This window comes from Falco peregrinus, chromosome 11 (genome assembly GCF_023634155.1).
Source record: "Falco peregrinus isolate bFalPer1 chromosome 11, bFalPer1.pri, whole genome shotgun sequence".
In the NCBI taxonomy this organism is placed as follows: Eukaryota; Metazoa; Chordata; class Aves; order Falconiformes; family Falconidae; genus Falco; species Falco peregrinus.
Genome location: NC_073731.1, coordinates 27,818,821 through 27,842,713, shown reverse-complemented (window position 1 = coordinate 27,842,713; position 23,893 = coordinate 27,818,821). Strand labels below are relative to the sequence as shown.

Here is a 23,893-nt window from a genome sequence, read left to right as displayed (position 1 = left end):
GCTGGATGCACTCAGCTCTGCAGCCCAGCGGGCACGGGCTGCTCTGCCCTTCCCTCCTCCTCTTCCTCACATCCCACCACTGCTGGTCCTTTTCCCTCATCTCTTGTCAACCTGCATTGGAGCACACAGGCCCTTTGTTGCCCTGCTTTCATGGTTCCTTGCGCTGCCTGTTTGGCATGCCTTGGCCACCCCCAGCGGTACGGGTGGTGGTGAGGGAAACATGCTTGTCTACATCGCCACGCTTGGGGTGTCCATGCCTGCGGGACAGCCCATTGGAAAACACCCTGATATTGCCACTTGCTGTGAAAGACTGTGTTTTCCCTACCCACCGCTCCGCTCCAGTGGTGGCAGAGCCCGCGGACCTTTGCCCCCTCAATGGATGCATGACTGTCCCACAAGGATGGAGAAGCAGATGTCCCACGTCATCAGAGAGATCCAGGGTTGACAAATACTGAGTGCAGTCATCTTTTCAGAGGTAATGGGAAAGCAAAGGGATCAATGCTTGCCACATTTCCTAGGAAAACAGGAGCGACCTGGTGGGATGGGTGGCTTGTCTCCCAGCTGCCATAGCCTATGAAGTGGAGGGGGTCTTTTTGGAGATGCAGCGCTGTGTCCTTTTGCACAAGGGGCCTCAGCTTTAATGAGCATGTCTGGGGAGAAATGGTTCAGAAAGGACAAACAAAGTTACAAATGAAAAGTTCACAGCTTGGACGTGCAAGTCTGAGTGCGTGGGGTGTGAAATACAGGATTTACTGGTGGCGGAGAGTGGAGAGCAGAAGGCAGATGCCCTGCCTGTTGATCCAGGCACAGGTGCTGTGGTATGTAAAGTACCTCTGAATCGCTCATGGAGCAGAGGAGGAAGGAGTTTGGCAGCATACCATGGAAATTACTGCCTCTCTCTGAAAGGGGTTGATTAATGAGATCAGGTAGGGGCAAGGCTTGCCAGGTTATAATGACTTACAACACCTTTCCAGTTTCTTTTGGGGCACCACCCAGAAAGACAGATCGAAAATCCGCCTGGGGGTTGCATTGGATGTGTGTCCTTGTTGCACATCTCCACCCCTTAGGTCCAGGGTCTCTGTGCCGGCTGTCACAGCTGTCTCAACCATGAGGGATTCCTACACATGGGCTGCTCTGCCAGAGCAAAATGGGGGCAGAGGGAGGAGGCAGGGGTCAGCAGCCACCTTGCAAATCAGGATTGCCTCCTTCCATGTGGGCTGCAGCACTCGGGTCTGGCTCACAGTCATACCCATGTGCCCTCCCCTACAACCAGGGGTTGGGATGGAGGTTGGGGTTCCTGTAGGTACCCGCTTGTTTGTGTCCTACAGACCAGAGAAGATCAGTAGAAACCTGATGGCCAAACATAGCAGTGTAAAGGCACTGCATAGGTTTATAAACTTCTGAAACTACTACTAGTGTGTAATAAACTGTGGAAAGAAACACTTGTGTGCCTCTGAAAAACCTGGTACAAAGGCTTTAATGCTTATGTAGTTACTCTTCTCTCGAACGACAATTCCTCAGCATGTAAACCCCCAGTATCTTATAAAAAAATCTAAGATGAACCTCAAGGAAGCTGTGCAATAGGGGAAACTCATCATGTGGGAATGGCATTCACGAGCTTCTTCTCTGGGAAGCTGTAACATTCTTTTCTGTGCATTTATCTGCTGATAGCTCAGCTGTCAACTGAACTGCTTTCCTTGAAAACGTCCTTTGTTGCCAGACCCCAGGTGCTGCAAGCCTGCATTTGTAACTGGCTGGGGGACACTGAGGCACTGGGAACGGGGAGACCAGGGCTTTCCAAGCAAGCCAGTGACTTCCTTCTTGCTCATGACTGATTTGAGGGTGGATGGCTTTGCTTTGCTTTTTTTAAAGTAATGGTAGAGTTGAATCAATCTAGGGGCTTGGCTTTTGGCCTACTGCATATTTTTTGAAAAAATATCGCTTGTGTGAAATCCTAATTTCAAACTAGAGCTCTTGAGGTATTGGGGCCTCTGCCTTTCATGCTCTTCTGCGTGTGTGTGTTGAAAGGAGCTTGATTTAATATGGTTGCCCTGTAGTTTAGAAATGTGTTTGCGCTAAATGACTGTGTGCTAGATTGCTCTTGCAAAGTTTCCTCTGGATCCCATAGAAATAGCAGATGTTAATGCTCAACAGTGAAAAGAAAAGCTTAAAGTTCAAAGGAAGCTTTGCATCACACTGGAAGGGTGAAGCCAGATCTTGACATTTCCTTGTCAGAGCTTTGCGTTTGGTAGTAAATCTGGATAATGCATGTGGTGTGGATACGCAGATCATGATGCAGCTGTAGCAAAAAATGCACATTCTCTTGTCTTCCCATTTACCATCTATAGCCAGAGCAAGTGTGTCCCCAGAAAAGAAAACAAACTTACTTTTGATTCAGGCTCAGGCACTTCAAGTATGTGCTTTAGGTGGTGGCAGTCCTGGGATGTGAAAGATGTGGGCTCACTTTCTTCTGCTGCAGCATATTAGTTCCTAGGAAGCAATTTGTAAATGAGTTGGGGCTGTTGACCTCATTTTCAGTAAATTGCAAGGGGAGGTACTTGCTGATTTTTCTGCAAAGACGTCCCGATTAAGCTGCAGAGTAAACAATAGCCACAAATATTTCAGAAGGACCTTTCCCTTGGGGTTTGTTCCCACTGAGTCAGTCCCTGTGACATCAACAAACAGTGCCACTTCAGCAGCTGCAGGAGTCAAGAGGCCCGAGTGGAAACAGCCACACGTTGGGCTGATTCCTCCTTTCCCTTCAGCTGGGTTATCACCGTGGCTTTCGGTTTCCAGCCTGCTGCGGTACCAGTGTGAGTACACATCGCAGCCTGGCCTTGAATTCAGAAAGTGGTGATGGATCGTGGTTGTCCAACCCAGTCCTGCATCAAGGAACTCTTTGTGGACACGTCCTGTGAAAGTTTTTGCTCTACATAATCCTCTTCAAGACGAGCACTGGGGTAAGCGGTGTGCTCCAGTGAGGCTGCCTGCCCACAGCGAGCTTATGCTCAAGTCAGCGCCTTGTGCTGTTGTCAGGGTGCCAGTGTCAGGGCAGCAGGGCTCCTGCCCTCCCCCTGCCTCTCCAGCTCACTTCTGCAATTGAGTTTTTGCTCAGCCCCGAGCAGGGAGATCCTCCCCAGTGCTGAGAGCATGCATCCGCTGCGGGCTCTTTGTGCAAGGATTCATTCATGGGTTTGAGGGGGGTTTTTTGGGTGGCCTGGCTGCCTGAGAACTGCTGCGCCTGCTGCTTAATGGTTATTGAATGTGGACACTGGTATTAGAAACCAGGACTGCTGTATGCACGGCCCGTGCAGGGCTGGGATGGTGCCTGGTGTATGTCAGGAGCACGTAGGCATTTGGCTGTTGGCTAGGGCTGGGATGCCCCTGCTTTTGGAAAGCTCTGTGCCAGCTTCCAGTCCTGGAAGGCTCCTCTCTTCCATGGGAAGAGGGACCGTTCCCCTTTGCGTGGTATGAGTACTCCACTGGTCTGGCAGGTCTTCAGCCTGGGACCTCCGTGTCTCTGGGGATGAGCTGGGAGTGCTTGGCATGAAGGAGCAGTTTGATAGCCCTTGAGCTATGCTGACTTGTCTTCCCTGGTCACGCAGAGCAAGGGCTGACCTACTGAGATAGCCGCTCTGTTCACCACTGCCAAAATCGCCCGATGGGATCAGAACAAACAGTTTGCCAGCCAGATCTGGGGGAACTACCTGGTGTGAAGATCCTGCCCGTCCGCCGGGAACGGGCTGCACGCCGGGAGCACAGCACAACTGGAAGCTGTCATCCCAGCCACACAGCCCTGACAGCTGCTTTCCGTAGGGAGCAAGCTGTCAAGTGGGAACGCCAGAGCTGGCTGTCGCTGGCTCCCACCAGGCAGCCGCAGCATGTTGCAACACGTTAAGGGCCTCTAGAGCAGAGGATCCAGCTGAGCCAGCAGCCCCCGGATCCACAGGAAATGGGATTATTAACGGTTTTCCAGCCAAACGCCTCCATGTCTACACTGTTACCGGGAATAAGATAGGGGCAGAACTTTTTGCACGTACATGGGCAGCCCCAGTATAGGGGCTGGAAATGTCCCATTGCTTAGCGAGAAGATCACAAGGTGTTGGGTTCTGTCTGCTGTCAGCAGTCCACGGTGGAGGCACCTTTGCAGCTGACAGCAGGAGCTCTGGTTTAAGAGAAGCAGAGCCACCGCAGATCTGCTCACCTGGACAGTTTATGTCGCATTTTCCCCACACGTAGATCCAAGGTTATTGGGACAATGTGCTCTGTCGGAAAACATCCAGAAAAGCTTACCAAAGAGGGAAGAGAGGGAAGAGAAGGAGCACAAGTGGGGATGCAGTAATAATGGCATCAATGAAAATTATTTTTCAGCAAGCAAAATGCAGGCTCAGGACAGTGCCAGTCCTGCAGACTGCGGAGTCAGCGTCTTGTGCTGTTGTCTTTTTGCCCTTGAACCTCCTACCCTGCCTTCCTCCCTGGAAAGGGGAAAGGGCACAGTCTGCATTTGCTAACTTCTTCAAGTGCTTCGGGTGGATTCCAAGTGTTTCAGAGCTTGCAAAGCTCTGTGCAGGGTGAAGAAGCCCAGGGGAAGCACAATAGCTGCAGGGGCAGCCTGGCACGGGTTCAGGGGCAGCAGGTTTCTGACTGGTTGGTGCTGGGCTCAGAATTGCCTCTAAACATCGCTGGAAAATACTTTGGTCTAATAACACCTTTCCCCCAGCTCCCCGTTTTCCCTAAGCTCACATTCTTTTTCTCTGGCGTTTTGGCTGACTGCCGAATGGATTTATTGCTCTAATAGCAGAAAATGACCATCAGCAAATCCCTGTGGTCTCGCTGCCTCTAAGGCAAACGGCTTGTTGTTTCTCCATCTTCCAGAGCACAGATATCTCGTGTGGTGATTGTGTAGCCTCTGTCCTCAGGTTGGCTGTGGGGGCCAGGCTCCTCCAGTGGCAGAGTTCCTGTACCTGCGTTCCAGTGTCCTGCTGAGGGTGACTTCCACGGCAGCAGTTCAGGGAGAGGCATTTGGGGGCTGTGGGAAGTGGAGGGGAAGAGCCAGGGTAGGCAGCTGGCTCCAATGGTCGTTGTCCCCGATACGTGACATGTACTGGGGAATCCACTTCAGCTAGGGGTCAGATTTGGCCTTCATGTGGAAGGATGGGATGTTTCTGGTGCACTTCCATGCACTGGTGGAAGTGCGTTTCCAGGGCAGAACTTTTTCCTGTATCAAGTTTCCTACACCCATATGGCTCCAACAGCTTGAGCCGTTTTGGGTATACATGCTGGATGCAGCTGTGCTCATGTGACTTCCTCAGCTAAACTTTGTTACAGGGGAAAAAGCAAAGTCTTTGTTTACCCGTCTCAATGGAAAAGTTTAGTTCTGGCCTGTCCTGCCAAGGAAGGAGTGTGCCAAAGTGATAGTACAGCAAATTCTGGCGGACCGGGGATGGAGCTGGCTGCCGGGCATGCTGTAGGCATCACGCCCCAGCTATGCAGGGCAGCCCTGGGGCACAGGGCTCTGGATTGCAGCGTCTGGCTCTTTCTTGGCACTCTCCTTTGTGAGAGATGGCCACAGCGAGGTGCTGAGTGAGTCCTGGTGTCCAGCAGAAAATGAGGACGGGGGGAAGCAAGCGCTTTGTATGCAGGATAGGAGTGGGTCCGGGAGGGAAATATCTTTGGCCACGTATGCACAGAGCATGTAGCACAGTGCATGGTGCACCCCTGCTTGGGTTTGAAATACCATTTTAATTGGAGTAATCCCAGTTTTGGGATCAACTCAGTGTGTGCAGCTGAGAAAGTGTGCAGCAAATGGATGCAGCAGCTGTTGTCCGCAGCCACGCAAAGGGCAAAGCTCAAACCCAGAGCTTTAGGACATACTTCCAGTTCAGGCTTTTTATTCCATTTGGTTTTGTCCTCCTTCCCCTTATTCAGGTGTTAATGGTTCCTGAGCGTGGGATGCTCGGCTTGCATGGGATGCTCAGCTGTCAGGGCTGAAAGGCACAAGTTGCCTCTGTGTCTTTCATTTACATGGCTTGAAACTATTACAAAGTTAAATTGCAGCTGGGCAACGCACCTCAGCGCAGGCATGTTATGTAGCTCCAGAAAGTGGTTCAAACAGGGCTCTGCAAAGGTGAACTCATCCAGGGGTGACTTCACCCTGTGCTTTCAAAGCGTGAGCTGCTCTCCTGTGCCCAGCTGCAGCAGCATGGTTCCCCCAAACAGCAGCCTTCCCCTCATGGCCCAAGCGCAGCACGGGAGCAGCAAAGGGCCCTCTGTGACCTGAATGGGATCTCTGAGAGAGAGGTGGGTTGTGGGGTTGGGTTTTTTATCCCATATTTTCCAATGGGACCGGGAGACTCAACAAGACCTGGGACTGACTCACTAAATCCAGCTCTCGAGACCTTCCCTCATCATAGGTAACTTTTTATATTGTCCTCTTCTCAGTCTAAGGAAGCGATGGTGCTGTGGAGCGAAGCAGCGTGCCCTGTGTGTGCGTTAGCTGTCCCCCTGCATCTAAAGCTTTCTGCTTGAAGCCAAGAGCTCATGCGGTGAGCTCTGCTGCCAGTCCCAAACCGCAGAACTGACTGCTGTGCAGCTGAAACACGGCTGCAGCATCCCTCCTGATTTTGTCCAGATCCTTGGTTCTGCGAGTACTTCTGCTTCTTTCCTTTGAAGCTGCTTGAACTCAAATTAACAACCCTTTAATGGGACTACATCTTTCTAGTGAGACTTAGCTCTTTGCTGTAGCTATTGTTTTCTCATTTTCCAGATGCTTTCAATGACTTTTTTTTTTTTTTAACTACATCTCTCTACAGAAAATCAAAATCTCCCCTTCCCACCCTCCCCTAATCTGGCCACTGCCCAGGATGTGCCAGTCACTGACTTGTGAGTTCTTTGTTGTCTGGCATGTCGGCGGGTGTCACAAATAATCACCTCATCAACATGTTTTTATTAGTACCTCTAACACCCTGACTATTAAAAACACCTTAGTTCATTAGCGAGACACTGTTTCCAGCATATAAACTTTTCCATTCCAGGGTAAGTGACTGTAACACCCTAAAAAGCTTACAGTTTTTTATAAGCTAAATGAAACAAGACACCTTCCATCTGCTTGTGCCATGTCCCCCCCCATGACTACGTGAGGGACAGACCTGTGCTGCTGTTTCCATAGGCCTGTGTTGGCCAAGAAAAACTTTTATTTATGGATTTGGGGTTCTTACGCTGCATCTGTAGTACCACTGCCTGTGCAACCCCTCGCAGATTAAGGTCTTGTGAGGTTTTATATCTGCCCTAGTGAGCTGGAGCTTCAGCTGATGCTTGTGGCGCTGCTGGGTGCTGAGGTTCCCTGCCTTCCCATTGCCCAGGGGTGAGCGGGCTGCGGCACGGGGCCAGGCGCTCGCTAGCTGGGTGCCCCATCTTTGCATAGACAATTACATTTGCGATTAGGAACAGAGAGGATTTAGCCATGATATTTGCATAGCTCCTGTGCAGAGCCCTGCAAGTGCTGGTGTACAGTTGATAGCTAACCCCGGGGTGGCAGCTGCGCTCCCGGCGCAGGGCCCATGCACAGGAAGAGTGCTGGTCGCAGTTTTGCTTGGCCAGCTTGGAGATGCCAGCTCAGGAGAAATGAATCCTCCTCCCTGGTGGACACGTCCCTAGTCATCTGTGCATCCGAGCAGTGTAGTGCCAGCATAGCACTGGCAAGGAGGTGTGAGCCTCCTCCACTGATGGTGCTGTCGCTGGGACTCTGTCTTGTGGTGGCCAAGAGCTGAAGAGCTTTGCCTGCTGTAAGAGGGAGCACGTGAAGCCTTTTCAGTAATACCCGTAGCTGTAGCATTGGGAATGCCACTTTCTCACCTGGAGCTTTCTGACTTGTTTGTCATGCAGAGAGCCTTGGTGTTTGTGCAGGTGAAGGAACAGTGAATCCAAAGTGATCTTAAGCAAAAAATGCAAATATTGCTTTTAATAGCAGCTTGCCATGGACAGGGAGAGTACATTTGCAAAGCAGTACAGCTTACTTTCTGCAAATCTCTCCTCCTCATTCCTTGTAAGGCCAGGGAGCCTCTAACGTTACATCCCTGAGAGGCCCTGGCAGCCATATGCTATTGCATAGTTGTCACTTTGCAGTGAAAAATTAGGTCTTACCCTTCACAGGTCAAATAGTAGCTCCAAACTGTGCTAACCAGTCAGCGGATGAGCCTGGCAAAGTCACCAAAAAAACAACTAGCTCCCAGCTGAAGTACTGAAAGGTAACTTGTGATTTCTAGTTGATCATGGTACGGCTCAGAGACTGTGGAGGTCTCGGCACTTTTCTGCGGAGAGCTGGACTGACTTGTTTTTTAGACAGGAAACCTCCAAGGGAGGTACGGGGAGCTTCTAGAGATCATCCTGTAGGTGTAACTGCCTTGTGGGAGCTTCTGTCCATTCCTAACCAACAGCAGGAGCAACTCGAGAGCTCGGAAATGCCTGGTTTGTTGTTTTCTTGGGGTTTTTTTGTTTGTTTTGTTTGTTTGGTTTTTTTCCTTCAGGAAGGGAAGGTTTTATAAGCCATGATTTGGTACCACTGAACTAATACTTTAGTTCTACGCCTGTCTGCCAGTCCCTGACTGAGGACAGGATTGCCGTGCTGCAAGGCAGCGTGCTGTTAAGTGGGGCAGCTTTGCAGTAGCAGCTGCAGCCTCTCGGTACTTGCACGGTACCATGAAATCGTAGCAGGATTAACCCTGCAGGGCAGGAGATGCCTGCATGGGAACAAGATGCTGAGATTTCTACTTCTGCCCACAGCAGGGAGGCACAAATACAGTTGCGGACACAGTGCAATAACTGAACCAAAGAGGAAACATTAACCCTATAAATGTTAATCCTGAATTGTGACGATGAAATTACACCATAAGGAGATGTGTAAAGCAGTCTAACAGTTAGCTGGACTTCTAGGGAGCATCCTCTATCCTCCAAAACGTTCAAGTTGTACTTGGAATGCATATGCCCAAAAACTGTCTTGATGATCCCCAGTTGCCCATCTCTGAGGCTCTGGAGACGTTAAAAACTGCATAAATTGCTGTGTCTGGTGGCTTTTAATAGCTCACAAGTCTGGCCTGCAGCTTTGAGCTGCCATGGGAGACACAGGCTGTGATCAGAGGTGTCACATAGTGCTGGCTTTCTGCAGAAGCTGGGCAGGCTGCTGTCCTGAGCTGCTGCTTGAGGGACCATCCCCATGGCTGCCAGCACCTAGCAGTGGGAGAGGAGCCTCGTTGCTGGGGGTGGATTAAAATCAGTCCATGATCTAAGATGAACATCTGGAGAGACCTGATACTTAGAGCCACCAAAGTGCAGGGCTGGGAGAAGACCTTATGGCAAATGGCTGCTCTTGGGATGGGGGGTCATACTTCTGCTCAGGCTGGGGCTGGATAGGCGCTGCTTGCTGCTCTCCGTCCACGCTGCGAGCGCAGGTCTGCCCTGAACGTGCGCAGGGCTGGCTAAGCCCCCTTAAACTGCACTGGAAGCCATGGCACAGCAGTGGGGGGGATGGGCATCCCTGCGGGTGGGACCCCAGTAAAGGAACTGGCAGTGCCGGTGCAGTCACATTGCCCTGCTCCCAGCATGTCCGGGTACAGCATGTAACGCTGGAGGGAGGACTGTGCCAGCGCATCCTCCCCCGGGAGTCACTGCTATGCTCCCCTGGGAAAGACACCAGGAATTTTTGGTTTTCCACCCACACCTTGCTCTGCTTGGGACCTCGGCTTTTCTATACTCACGCTCTGAGAAGTGTAGTAGTAGGTGTGCCCTTTTTTTCAAGCCAGGTCTGAAAACATGCACATGTTTACGCTGAACAAGGCAGATTCCTGGCTCTGTCGTACACTCCTTTATTTAAACGTCGCCTAAGTAGCACACAGCATGCCCTGCAGGATCCTGCCGTCTCTCGCAGATCTCTCAATAGCTTGCTCAAGAAAGCTACCTCCTGCTCTGCAAGCTTCAACACCGTGTAATGGAAAAATAGAGAAGTGGGGCCCGGCTGTGCGTCAGCGGGTGTCCTGGCAACCTCCGCCTGCGCTCAGCTCGGTGATAGGCGTGCAGGACTGTCCATCTGCATGGGGTTGAAATGTAGCATAAGCATCTTCCCCTCCCTTATGAGGGAGAAGAGGGAAATACCAGGGTTTGCTGGTGTCGCTGGAGCTTGCGGGTGCTAACAAAGCAGTAATTTATGAGTGTTGCAAAGAATTTCATCGGTCTTCAAAGCGGGACAGAGGCATTTGGCACTCGGCTACTATGTTTGTATCAGTACAGGAAAAACACTGAATTTCTTCAAAGCTGCCACAGCATTTCCTATTTTTAGGTTAACAATGCATGTTTTGCTGTGCGGCACCAAAAGCCAACAAAGAATGAAGACCTATTTATGTTGCTTTGTCGTAAAGCTGAAGTAACAGGAAGCCGTGAGCCATCTGGGTGCCTTCTGGAGCCCTCCAAAAACCCCATCCCGAGTCAATTGTAAAAATGCACTGGGTTACTGCCACACCGGCCGGGTTGCTCTCTGCTGGGGGAAGAAGATGGGTCTGGGGGATTGACACCTTGTCCTCAGACCCTTTGAGATGCTGTGTGGAGGAGAGAAACCAAATGCCTGGCTCTCGTTTGTGCTTGCATTCAGAGGCTCTTTGTTTCTTGCTGTCGTTCGTACTCTCCCTTTTGAGGAAGCATGTTGGCAGCAGCATGCATCTTGGTCCAGGTACATGTGCTGGTGCCTGCATTTCACAGGCAAAGGGGCAGGCACTCCCTGTAGGAAGGGATGATGCCAAGGGCCCTGTGCTCTCCTGAGGGTGACAGGAGTCTGGAAGGGCACCAGCTGTCCTGAGTTTTCCTATGGCACTGTTGGAGCAAGCCAGTTTCAGCAAAAGTTTCTAACCTTGAGGACTCTAATGTGAGAGTGATGGTTGCTGGCTTACTAGAATCGGCCCCGAAGGAATTGCTGAGGATGGAGGACATCCAAGCTGAACATGTGGTTTAGATGGTAAGGTTCCCCTTGCCTTGCTGCAAGGAAACGCTTGGAGTGTGAGCGGTGTGTTATAACACTGCAAATGATGTTACTGCGAGGGCAGGTAACAACTGCCTGTAGGGGAGCATGAAGCAGATCTCAGCTCCGGAGGCAGCAGGGGATGCTTTGCACCTTGCCTTGCTGAAGCAGCTCGTCGAGCTGTCACTGAGCGAGAGGAAGTGGCAGTGCCTGCCCTCTCTCCTCCTGTGCTCTGCAAACGCTCTCCTGGGTGTCTGCAGCAGCCGGCTGAGCTGTGGGGTGAGGTCCTGGCCGGTCACTGCTCACTCCCTGAGCCTCCTCCACTAGGTGCTTATTTGGGAAGGAACCTCCTTTTTCTCTTTTTATTTTGATTTGGAAAAACAAAATTAGAAAAAGCCTGTCGGAGACCAAGTGACTAAGCGCTTCATGTGCTGCTGAAGTAAATGAACAGCAAAATGTCTGAGGGAAGAAGATGACTAAGTTTTCCTACCTCCTCTTCTGCTTCCCTCACCCTCTAAGAGGAGCTAAACATAGTCGCCTGCAGCAGGAGGACTTCAGCAACCAGCTGCTGCCCACAGACACAGCCTCAGAGATCGTGGGCTCGTGCCTTGCTGAAAACCCCAGTCATTTGGAGAACCAGGCGTCTTCCCTACATTCATTTCTCTTCTCCCTTGCTCTTCCCCCAAGACAAAATATATTTAGAAACGCTGAGACACAATGAGCTAAACTCTGCCTTTGCTACACCCATGTTTATAATGGGTTCATTGTATCCCTTCTGCCAGTGTCCTCGCGATTATATGGCTAGATATAACTACCCTTCATCTTCTTGTCCTTTTTTGGCTTGAGCATCCCCTTCAACCATAACAGCGCAGTTCCAAGAAAGGCTATCTGGATTTTAATACAAAACTCGTGATCTCTGCTTCTTCAAAGGACATTGCAGTCTTTTGCAGCTCATCAGCGAGGAGCTCCTCCTGGCTAAATCAGTACCTGGGGGCTGGCACTGAGGTTATGTCCATAAACATCGTGTCATGCTGCTCACCTTAAAAATAGCCTCTTTCAAGAGAAATAGTTAGTTTAGAAACAATTTCACTTAAAAACCCCAACAACCAAAACCAAAACAGAAATAGAAGCAATCAGATCTCTCCTTATAAATGATGAACCTGAACTGCCTGGGTCACCCTTGTGTGTATGCAGCTGTGTGCACCCAGCGTGTTACCAGCATTGCTGTGGTACTCGGACCCTCTGTTCCTGCCTTTAGGGAGGGGGATGCCAGCGTTTGGGGAGGTTTCCTTAGGGTGCTCTGTCTCTGCCGTTGCCCTGGCTGAACAGATTCCCCCTCCCCCCAAGCCGGAGCATCCTCCCCTTCGTGCCTGTGCCAGCATCAGCCCCCCCAGGGTTACCTAGGGTCCCAAGTGAGCCTACAGCAAGGCAAGGTGTTTCTCCCCAGGCATCCCTTCCCCCCGCTGCATGCCCAGGGGTTCAACACAGCCATTACAGAGGCGATTTTCCATTATTACTGCTCAAAAGAAAGTTCCATTTTCCTGTTTAAGACGAGCATTTCCCTTTGGGGTTAGAGAAACCTCTTCCTCCCCAGCACCCTGTGGAAGGCTGTAAACATGTGCCGAAGCAGCAGATTGCTTTGCTGGCCTCTACATTCCTTTTTCCACCAAAAACCCATCAGCCCCCCAGCTGGCACCTCTGCAGCATTGCATGCACCAGCTCCTGGGAGACAGGGGCTGTTTATAAAGAAGCAGAGCATGCTTTTTCCTCAATTTCTTAGGAGTTAACAGCTGAAATCCTCTTTTTCTTCTGCTGCCCCACCCCTGCATGTCAGCGCACGGTTGGGTTGGAAAATCCAACCCCGCGTGCCGCACCAGGATATAGGGTTGGGTAATTCTCGCCGAGGATGCCGTCCCTTTCCCTAAGGGCTCAGGGGCGTGCCGGGGTGCAGCGGGGCTCTCAGGCTCTGCGCGCAAGCTTCAAAGGCAGCATAAAAGAAGCTGCATAGGAAACCCCCGTGGGTCACCACTAGCAAGAAACCTCCTTGCCTGATGCTGTGACGGCTTCTTCCCCCACTGCCCCAGTGCAGGGCTGCCCAGCCGGCACCAGCACACTCGTCGGATGCTCTCGAACCAGGCAGGCGTGGCAGGACGTTTGCTTTGGCGGCAGAGGTATGTACCCTGCAGAAGCTGAGCATTGCTAAAGTTGGCATTTTTCGATGACTCATAACTAAAATGGCTAAGGGGCATGCGTAGGGCTTTAACTCTGAAAATGAAGCCGAGGATAAGATTACTGCTGGTGATGTGCTGAGGTCTGCTCGCTGTCAGACCTTACACTGCGGCGGGCTGGGGGGCAGCAGAAGTGTGCTGTTAACGTGAATTCCTCCTCCTGCCCTGTTCTCCAAGGTCACTCATACCTGCAAGGCACAGCAGCTGTGCACAGCCAGTGCTCTTGCTCTGCCGAGCTTGTGCCACCCCATGTCCTCGCCGGGCTGGGTGAGCCCGCTCCTGGGTGCGGCGGTGGCAGGCACCCTGCCTGAAGGAGCCTGGCCGCAGCAGGCTCTGGGTCTGCAGGGACAGGGAGTGGGATAATGTGGTTGGAGTCGATGGGCATACACTCTGTTCACAGCCTGATGCTGCTGTGCAGGGAATCAGGAGTGAGCAGCTGAGCATGAGATGCTCTGTGTTGGAAAGTGTTTGAAACCCTGTAGTTTGCTTGGCCTTGCCATGATCCTGGGAGCCCCTGGCTTCAGCTCAGCCTCTAGTTGGTGTGTACAGCAAGGAAGGAGTCTTTGCGAGCAGCTTCTCCTAAAGTGCAAGGTTTGTGCTTCCTATACCTGTTCGGGGCAGTGAAGTGGAAAGTTACTGAAGGAGAAAGTCTCCGGGGTGCCCGTGAGGTGGTCTCAGCAGCAGTCTGTGGCAAGTGAGCTTATGTCTGTCTCATTTGTGTGGAAAGAAGCACCGTATCTGCCCACAAGCCCTGGTGCCTGTAGTAACCAATGCTGAGAGCTGTAAAAGCTGACCTGCACTGCCCTTGCTGGTGCATCACCTTGCAGCACAAGGGGAGACTGGTCTGCAGGTGACCAGTGGCTGTAACAAGCCTCTCTCCGCATTCAGGTTGAGACTACTGTTGTTTTCAGTAGCACTTGGGGTCAGTGCTGTCTTAAGACCAGAGCCTCTGGGACACAGAGCCAGGCCTCCTGCTCAAGAGAAGCCCCTTGGCTGCTGTGTGAAGTCACCCTGGGCACCGCACAGTGCATATGCAGCAGGTCTGCAGCTGCGGCAAGGGAGGTGTGTGCTGCCCCGGCATGCACCTGCGGCATGCTGGCTGCTTGCAGTGCTGCTCTCTGGGCAAAGAGGTTTCCTAAAGCCGCTGTCCTTCTGATCTGCTCCTTCTGTAAGGATCTGAAACCAGGAGTATCAAACTGCATTTCGTCTCTTGGAGGAATTTCTCCTGATGGCTGATTATATTTAGGAGCTGCCTAGGAAAAGGGGCCCATCCCATGTTGGGGGTGCCGGGAGCTGCGGCTGAGGCAGGCTGGTGCTCCCAGTGGCTGCTGTGCAAGCAGAAACTCTTCCAGCCACTTAGCAGAGGATCTGTGGTCCCAGCTCCGAAGCAGGAGAGACAATAAAACTCCAGTACTTTAAATCATCAAAGTGCTATCCAAACATGCGGGACTCAAAACACAAATGCAAGCGCTAAACTGATTTAAAGGGGAATTAAAAGGTCACGCCTGTTGAACATTCAGCTTTAGAGTTTAGTCATGTTTATGAAACTTATAACTGCTCTTCTAAATCAGCTTTTTTACACTTGATATACCCAGTAGATGTGGGTATGTTCAGGGCTTATGACTAATTTTAAAAATTTTCTATTCTAAACAAATTACCACAACCATAGCCTGGCCTTTTTTTTCTTCCCTTCCATCTCTGCCTTCCCACTCCAGCCAAAGGCACTTAATACACATCCGAACATTTCACTTGCTCATGGAAGAGATGCATTTCTCACTCACATATTCCACAAAGTGAAGTTCAGTTATGGTCAAATAGCAGAAGAGCGGTAAGCTAACTCCATGAGTGGGCAGAGCAGGGGAACAGCGATGGAAATGTTTTCTGTGTCCAAGACCAGCGTGAGCTGCTGGGGGTTTCAGCTACAGGAAAGCTCAAGTCTGAAAGCCAGACCTTCCTCATTCAGCTTTCTCCTGCAGATTGCTTCACATTGCATGACTTGGCATTGCTTTTGCATAACCTTGCTATTGCATCGTCAGTGCCTTGTAGGCATTTTGTTCCGAGGGTGTTATATTTACAGCATCCGTATCGATGGCCTCTGTGCTAATGCCAGAGAAGACACTTCAGATGGCTACAACAGCACTGGAAGTCAGTGGCTGCGCTGTCTGGCCCATGTCCACCCTGCCTGGTAATAAGTCAGGCTGAACAGATGAGTGATGTAGCATCACACCATAGCATGTGCCTGCCGTGAGCCTCAAGGGGGGAGGAAATCTGCCTGCATCCCACCCTTCTTTGGGGGCTGGAGCTCAGGGCATTTCAGCTCACGTCATGGCCCATGTTGGAGAGCAGACTAGTGCAGTCCCAAGATTTCTGGGTTGCCTCCTGAAGCAGAGAGAAAGAAATCAGACTCAAAACCCCAAGTACTAGAAGCTGCTTTGTTTCACTCATTGACATTACTTCTGCGTTTGGTGTCTGTGACCCAAAATGCCTCGAAGCAGACTGTAAACGTAGTGTCCTGGTTTAAATCCCTAAAGATTTGCCTTCAAATTGTAGAAGAGGGTGTGCAGCAGCCTGGGTCCTGTGAGCACCTCTATCTACCAGTCTAAATAAGCCACACTGGAAATAACTGGGACTTTACTATCTCCTGCTGGTCTGAGCACCTGTGTTGCTTCCCACCATGCCCTGTGGCAGGGACCCCCCTTCCCAAAGGACCCAGGGGTGCAGAACATCTCTCAGGAGGACCTGGCAAAGCCTACAGCTCCCGTCTCACCTTCCCGGCATGTAAGAGCACGGCTCTTGTGTGAAGGTTGTGTCTTGCAGGAAGGCTGCGCCCTACCAAGCCACTGCCCAGCGGGGTGCTCTGTCGGGGGTCTTGGCATCTCTGCCCTATCCTAAACTGCATCTCTGGCATTCAGGCTGCTGAGCTGGGCTTCAAATCAAGTGACCAGAGACTGGTGCAGTTGTTTGGTGTCAAGAAGGGCACATCTTCTGGTTTCAGAGGGCATGTAGGAGCTAGCAGCAGTTTGGCATTTGCAGGAGCAGCGTTGGGAAGGCTGAAGGGGGTCCTTCCTCAACAGCAGCACAAGAAGGAGAAGCGCTAGAGCCAGCACAGGCTCGGGAGCCCACATCCCCAACTTGTGCTGGAGGAGCCAAGGAGCAGGAATGACGTGCTGGACCAGAAAGACGGTGGTGAATACTCTGGAACTGGGAAAGGGATCAAACGCAAGTCTCCAGATGGAAATGGAGCAGTTTCCATCAAAGCTGATGACAAGTTCCCTGATATGGGGTCAGATCCTTGGACAGCACATAGCGTTTCTCAGCTGGATGCCTGATCTGGCTGCCTACAGCCCTGTGCACCAGTGTGTTGCACAGATGGGCTGCAGCGCTCCGGCACTCTCCTCACAAATCAGTTCACCGAGGCCCGCTTTTGGCTACCAGCAAGTGTTTTTATAACCTGCTGGCTTTTAAAAGCCGGTTGTTGAGGAAGAAGCACTGTATGGCTTAAGTAGCAGTCCACCAAAAGCGATTAGCTGTTTCTGAATTACTCACTTTACCTTCTCCAAGCTGAAAATTGCTTAACAAACCTTATTTGTATGTACTTAATGAATAACAAATGCAATTCCAGAGATCTGGATCAGTTCCCGCTCAGGAAAGTAGGCTGAACATGTCTAGTGCTGGCAGTTAGTAATTCAACCAGCTTTACGGGAAAGTCGGTTGTGGCTGATCTGCATTAGGAGGTTTTCAGCTTTACTGCAGTAAAGGCTCTGCATCAGGAAGAAGAAATGCCTCATGGAGGCAACCACAGCTTTGAGGCTCGGTTACTCTGAGCTCCAGCGCAGGCATTGCCTTTGCGCTCACTTGGGCTTTTTCAGCTTCTTTCCTTCTTTGCCAGGTTGGACCGGGAGGTGTAACGCTGCCTCTCCCCTCCGCAGCGATTAACCCTGAGCGTGGCTCTGACGTGGATCCCACGCCGCTGCTGCGCTCTGCTTGTGCTTTGGGGGTGAGGACATTGCCAATGTCCTTCTCCGCACTGGGTGACTTCTGTGCAGCTGGCTCCCACAGCCACTCCGTTTCCTTTCATTGTGAGAGGGGAGGTCAAGCCGCAGGACTGCTGCTCGCTCATCTGCCTTCACCACTTCCAGTTCTCCTCGCCTCCATCACAGGCAGGAAGAAGGAGCCTGCAGCAAGCTCCTGGTTTTTTTTTCCAATACACTGGAATATTTTTTCGATGATCCCAGCAGATGTTCCTGGCTTTCAGGCGTTTTTACCGAGGCCTCTCTATCGCACATGCTGATCTCTTGCAGACGGCAGAGAAGGCAGTAGCTTTATCTCTGTGACCCTCTACCCCACATCTTTGGTATTGGCGGAGCTGCTCCCTGGTCCCACTGGAGAAAAGGGCATTCCCCACAACACCAGAGGGGAGTGGCTTCTCTCCTGCAAGAGGCAAAATCCTTGCTGGCTAAAATGAGGCTGTTCTGAAAAACAAAGCATCTGAATTAAAAGAAATAATGCACATATTAGTGTATTTTTTTTTCTGTCTGTCTAAATGAGATGGAGACCTTGGAAAATGGCAGAAGCTTCTACACCCGAGCCATCAAAACGATTTATCTAATGGGCCTTGGGGGTTTGGGCTAGAATTGCTAGGCACTCAGAAGCGCCTTTCAGTCATCAGACTATTTCCTTATATTAACTTGAGTAAAGTCAGCTGTTCGGCCTCACTTTATCTTTTCTCAACAACAGCCACGGGAGCCTGAGTGGCATTGCTGCTACCAGGTTTTGGGGAGCTGCTGAAATTTTTATTAAATGCCTTGTGTGACCAAACCAAGTAATGCCCTCTGATCCAAAGCCTTCCTATCACAAGCTGCTCCTCTGGCCAAAACAAGGCTATTTAGCCGTTTGGTGCAGTACAGAAGCAAATGCGTCGGCAAGGGGACTTTGCATAGGAGGAAGATGATGTAAAATATGGCCTGTCACTAGCTGCCAGCATTAGGGTCAGTGGTCACAGCCTGGTGCACGCTGTGGCAGTCACTGAGCTCTTTTTATTGCCGCCTGGATGGAGGCAGAGGTTCAAGGGGCTGAGAGATGGCGAAGCTGAGCAGAGCATAACCCCAGCTCTGCAGCACGTTAGTGATTGCGCTCCAGAGCATGTCATGGGGGATTTTTCTGCCGGGATCCTGCATTTTGGTTGCCCACATGCCAGGATGCGGCGGGAGGAGGCATTCCGTGGTACCAGCCAGCTCTGCCGCGCTGCCCTCGGCGCCCAGCACAATGAACAAAGCTGGCCTCCTTGCCGCGGCTGGAGTGACAAGGTTTTTCCCAGTCAAGGGAAACAATCATCACTAGGGAAACCTTAACTACTTTTTAAAGACCAAAAGAAAACACATTCATTCTTTTAAACATGGAAAACTAAATGGCCTCTTTTTCCTTGGCTGCGTGTGCAAGGCCGCGGAGCAGGCTGACATGGAGTGAACTCTGTGGGCCAACGCTCCCCCCGCTTATTTAGTTATTAAAGGAGAGAGCTCTCCGGCGCAACGTCTGCCCTGCTCAACTGCTCGCCACATTGTTTGTTAAACAGCAAGGCTGCGGACATGAGGAGTGACTCCACGACCCTCCTACTTGTGAGCAAAAATTCCCGGAGCCCTTCTGAGCTGTGCCAAAAGCCCCTTCCCGCGGGGGCCCTGGCAGCACGGCCGCACTTCTCCTTTTGGAAGAGCTGGAAGTGAAAGCACAGAGCGGAGCAGCCCGCTGCACCTCCCACCCACGCTAGCCCCATGGGAGGCGGTCTGGGGAGTCACCCTGGCACCCGAGGAGCGAGCGAGGGTGCTGGGCGCGGGGCAATGCTGGCGCGGTGCTGGTCCTGAGCCGCTGCGCTTGGCGAGGGGTGGGCAGCCGGGGATGTGCCGGTGGGGCTGCCCGGGCAGCCGGGTGTTTCAGTTCTGCAAGGAGCGCCCAGGGTGGTTGGATGTCGGCGTGCTACAGGAGCGGGGCTTTCTCCGAAGTGAGGGGAAAGCCAGGGTGGCACTTACGCAAACCCCTTGGCTGCAGCCACCCTACTGCAGTCAGGAAGCGGGTGGACGTCGGTGACACCTCACAGTTTTCCTCCATCTCTTCTGATCTTAGGCTATTTCGGGATCTTCCTGGGAGAAAGGGGCTCAAGTTCTTTTCAGAACCAGGAAAATTGTTACTTTAATATTGCTCCCACTCTTTCCCATCCCCTGCCCCAACTGTGTAATCTTGCCTCTAACAGTGCGCGCTCTACTTAATAAAAAGCACTGAAATACAGGTCCAGGTCCCACTATTTCCAGGAATTTTTGGTCCCATAAAACCATAGGAAACCATAATTTCAGCAAATTAAATCAGTTACTGCATATCTCTCTGGCTGAATGCATGGAAAGGGAAGAGCACCCCACTGGCTCCCTGCACGGGGAGTAACACCGGTCACATTCCACCAGCGTCCATGCTGGGAAAGGGAGGCAGCAGGCAGTCCCAGAAGGGCACATCTCCAAGGCAGACATGAAAGGAATGCCATGTGCTGTAGGGAAAATGTACAGTGAGCGCTCATCAGTCACTTTTTGTTTAATCTAATTAAACACAATATATCCTCTGACCTTCTGGGTTGGCACCAAGTTCTCCTATGTTGTTCTTTCCATATGAAGCTCTATTGACAGATGGGGAAACCCTAGAGTTTGCTTTAAGCTTCAGATAAGTTAAGTTAAACATGCAACAGATAAAATTGTTTTCCCAGCACTCCTCTCCCACTAACCAGTTGTGGGTGGTCGCTGGGAGGGCTTAACTCCTCTGGCCCATATCCCACTCCTGGCTGGGGGCACCACGCTCCGTGGTGAGCAAAAGCAGTAAGAGGGCAGAGGCAGAAGCAGAGTGCTGCAGAAATCCTTGAAAGTTCATTTTTAGAGCTGGTTCTGACAGTTGCTCAGCTTCATTTCCAAGTGACCCACAATTAGAGAAAACAGCGCTGCTCCTCACTAAATGTATTTTCAGAGTTGCTAAATATTTTGCTACCTAACAGCTAATCAGTTGGCATTTGCTGATGCTGAAACAGGTTTTAAATCAAAAGTGTTGAGTTGCATCAGGCACCTCATGTGTATTCCCTGCTTATTCAGGCTACGTGCTGTTGCTGTGCGTGCAAGGGCACAGTGGGTCAGCACGGCTTCGTGAGTTTTCTGGGGGGGAAAGCAACCACAGAGCTGGGTTGTGGGGGAGAGCAGGGTGCCAGGGTGCCACAAGCAGGCACTGGCTTTGATCATGCAAAAAAGTTGAAAGCATGCTCAGCTTTCATCGTGACAATCTGCGTGCTCACTTCCTTGCAGGCAAATGAGAAGAGCACGTATCTGCCCTTCACCAGCATCACTTGGTAACGCCACCTGAAAAGCTATTTTTTCCAGTATGGTGAAAAATCCTTTAGTCTGAGGCTGGGGAGCAGTTGCAGGTAACTCTTCCATGTGCTTTACAGCTGTGCCTGTGCTCCTGGACTAAATAACTTCTTAAAATACAAAGCCAAAGTTTCAGAGGAGCCTGGAGGCAATGCCCTTACGGTTCCTGACAGGCTGGGTTAAAGATTTCTTTCCTGTAAATAGCTGTAATACTCCCTTTGATATTCCTAGTGCCGGGCAGGGCGGGAGGCAGCAGCCAGCCAAGTGCAGAGGGGCTATTCCCTGCGCGTGGCCGGGGAGTCAGACTGGAGTGGTGTCAGCCTCGTGGCTCTTGTTTTCCGTGGCCAGCTGCAGAAGCCCGACACAGGGGTTGGCACAACTGGGATGCCAAGCCGTCAGCTTTGAAATGTCTGAACGCACGCTGGTGTTTGAATAAATGCAGCTCTCTTGCTGGAAGCTCTCAGCCATCCCCAGTGGCTGTGAAGGACCCTACCGATGGGTCACAGCCACGTAACATCTCTCTTGAAGCTGTAGGGAAAAGTACAAAGGATGACCTTTTGGAGCAATTCCTTTCCTGGGGAGAATTTTATCTTCAGGCAACGGGGGTGGCAGGATCGCTGGGGGCATCAACCAGTGTTGCTCCTCCATGCTCCAGCCTCCCTCTCTCCTCTGCAGCAGGTTGGCAGCCCCAGAGAGCCGGCAGGTGAAGTCTTGCAGCTCCTGGTTTACTAGGGGAGCTGCCCCTTGCAAAACTCACCGCCTTTTGAGCACTCCCACAACAGAGCAACAGGGTACTTTGTATAGATAGGTACACCACCCAAAAAGTTGGTTCCAGCAGGCTGCTCTGCAAAATGAGCTGGGCAGTAACACCCGATGGGCTGAGGGCATGGGAGAGCTCCCTTTTGATGCAGCAAACTTTTCCTCCTAACGATGGGAGGGGCTCAGGCATAAAACAAAAATCCAACAACTCCTGAAGGAACTGCAGATGGGATGGTCTCTCCTCTCTCCTGCAAGCGCCCCCATGAAGCTGGTGGGGAAGGGGCTGCATGAAACAGAATTGCTGGTGATCCCTGTGGTGGCAGCAACTTGCCTCGCTATTTCCAGTACGTTGAGGGTGACTTGAGATGGATGAAGCCGCCTAAAACCTCTCCATTAAACAAGTCCTTAAAACATGTCCTTAAAATGTGGGTTGGCAATGCCTGGCCAAAGGTGTGCCTGAACCCAGGTGGTGCCTGGATGAAAGAGTTTCCCTAAAGGGATGGGGACGTGCTGCCTGTTCCTCGTGCAGGTGTGCTCAGTGACCAGCTTTCTGTCTTGTGCAGCTCAGCAGAAGGCTTGCTGTGGTGTTTCGTGTCTCTGGAGGACTCAGGGCCGTTACCCTGCGCTGGGGGCAGTGCCAGAGCAGGGGGAAGCCGGGGTGGCTTGCCCTGCTTTGGGGGCCGCTTGCCTTCATTCTGCCTGTGCTTTGAAGTACCTCAAGGTTTTAGCCATAAAGCTCTAACCACCGAAAAACAAAATCTTGGCTTGGGAAGGCGCGTTGCCTTGGCGTGTTTCCTGGGACTGAGTGACTTATGATGCTGTGCCGTAAGTGGGGGGAGGACTTCTCCTACTTGCTTTAGAGGACGTGGGTCACACTCATCTGGAGTCCAAACTCCCTCGGAGACTTTTTCTTCCCCCTTTTTTTCATGACATCAGCTAGGACTTGGATGTTACTATTTTAAAAACAAAAGGAGGGGACACCCACCCCCCCTCTTCCCTCCTGCTCTCTGCCAAAAGGAGAACAAAGAACAGCTAAAGCACACAAGTTCTGGCACTCTGTTTGGAAATAAAAACATTCATCCTCATGTCAGGTAGGGAACTGCCCGACCCCCCTGCCAAAGCAAGCAAGCCGAGCGGCAGAGCAAACCCATGGCACAGAGGAGCCTGGGCGAAGGGGATGCCCGGTGTCACCCCGTGCTTGGGCAGCTGCTTGCCAAACTCCTGCGCTGCTGTACCAGTGCCAGGGCACGCCAGGACACTGCCGGCCATGGGCAGTCATCCAGGGAAGGGCCACCCTGCTGCTCTTCGGAACGACAGGTGGGGAAGGACCTTTCTCCTTCCCCTTCCCACCCACGGTGGGCAACACGTGGGCAGCCCCTGCATCTCCATGCGATGTGTCCCCGCTCCCCAGCGAGGCTGGTGTGTGGCACAGGGGTAACTCGATGTAATTTCCGTGCTTTAGACACTAGCATCTTTGTCTGGCTTCTTCCTTGCCATTTAAACATGTCAGCAGTTCCCAGCACGGATTCCTGTGCCGTGAGTTCACCCCCGACAAGCATCCAAACTGCAAGTCGGGGCCGCTGGCTCTTCCCTGCCTGTCTGCAAAGCATTACTGAAACAGGGGCCGGTTCTCCAAGCACGAGGAAGAGATTACTTGGGCTTTCTGGAAGGCTCCCTCCTGTGCCTTTAGAACGGAGCAAATGAGGATAATTTATCTGTGGGCCTGCAGCTGAACCCAGTAGCTCAGAGCAGCCAGGACTACACTGTCTGTTTGTCCCAGCTCCTGCAAGAAGGCATTTTACCATTGTCGCTGTTGTATATTGTTTGCCTGATTAGTTTGCACCGTTGCCTTCTGGGGCTGAGATAAGAGGTTGTCCTCTGCCTTTTACTAGCGGCATGTTCCCCCAGAACAATCTAGGGAAAAACTCTCTCAGGAAAGAGCCTTCGAACAAGGCTTTCATATGTCCGATGCAGCCCTCATTACAGTCGTGTAAATAGTTTTGCGCAATCTGTCTGGTGAGAAACACAACATGTCAGAAGGGAATTGTTCTCTGAAATGTAGTTATGGATGGGCCAAAGCAGGCGGATCAGCCGCACGTGGGTTGCCAGCTTAATGGACAAAGCAGCTACCCTTCAATGGGAACAAAAGCCAGGCGGCGAGCCAATGTGCGCTTTGCGAGCCTCTCTTGTTCCCTGTGGGAGCTGGAGTTGAGTTTTGTGGCCAGGTAGAAATCCTGGGCTCCCGGCCCCGCTCCATCTGCTGTGGTGCAGTGCAGTACCCAGGGATGGGTTAATGTTCCTGCTGCTTCTGCAGAGGGATGCAGGGAGCAGAGCAAGGCGATGCGGATGGCTGGGCTCTCTGCAGCAGAAGGAACCAACTGGAACAACACTGTGAGGCCATCCACTTTAGGGAAGTTGCTTGTGATTTTTGAATGTAGAGTTGAGGTCCAGCGGCTCCAGCTTGGCACAGGGCAATGGGAAAGGAGCAGATTCTCTGTTCGCTTCCATCCTCTGCT

General features: G+C 51.7%; 1 protein-coding gene across 1 annotated transcript in view; it reads left to right on the top strand.

Moving 5' to 3' along the window:
• ITPKB (inositol-trisphosphate 3-kinase B) overlaps positions 1–23,893 on the top strand; it is a 70,275-nt gene that overhangs the window by 29,990 nt on the left and 16,392 nt on the right. The window lies entirely within an intron of this gene.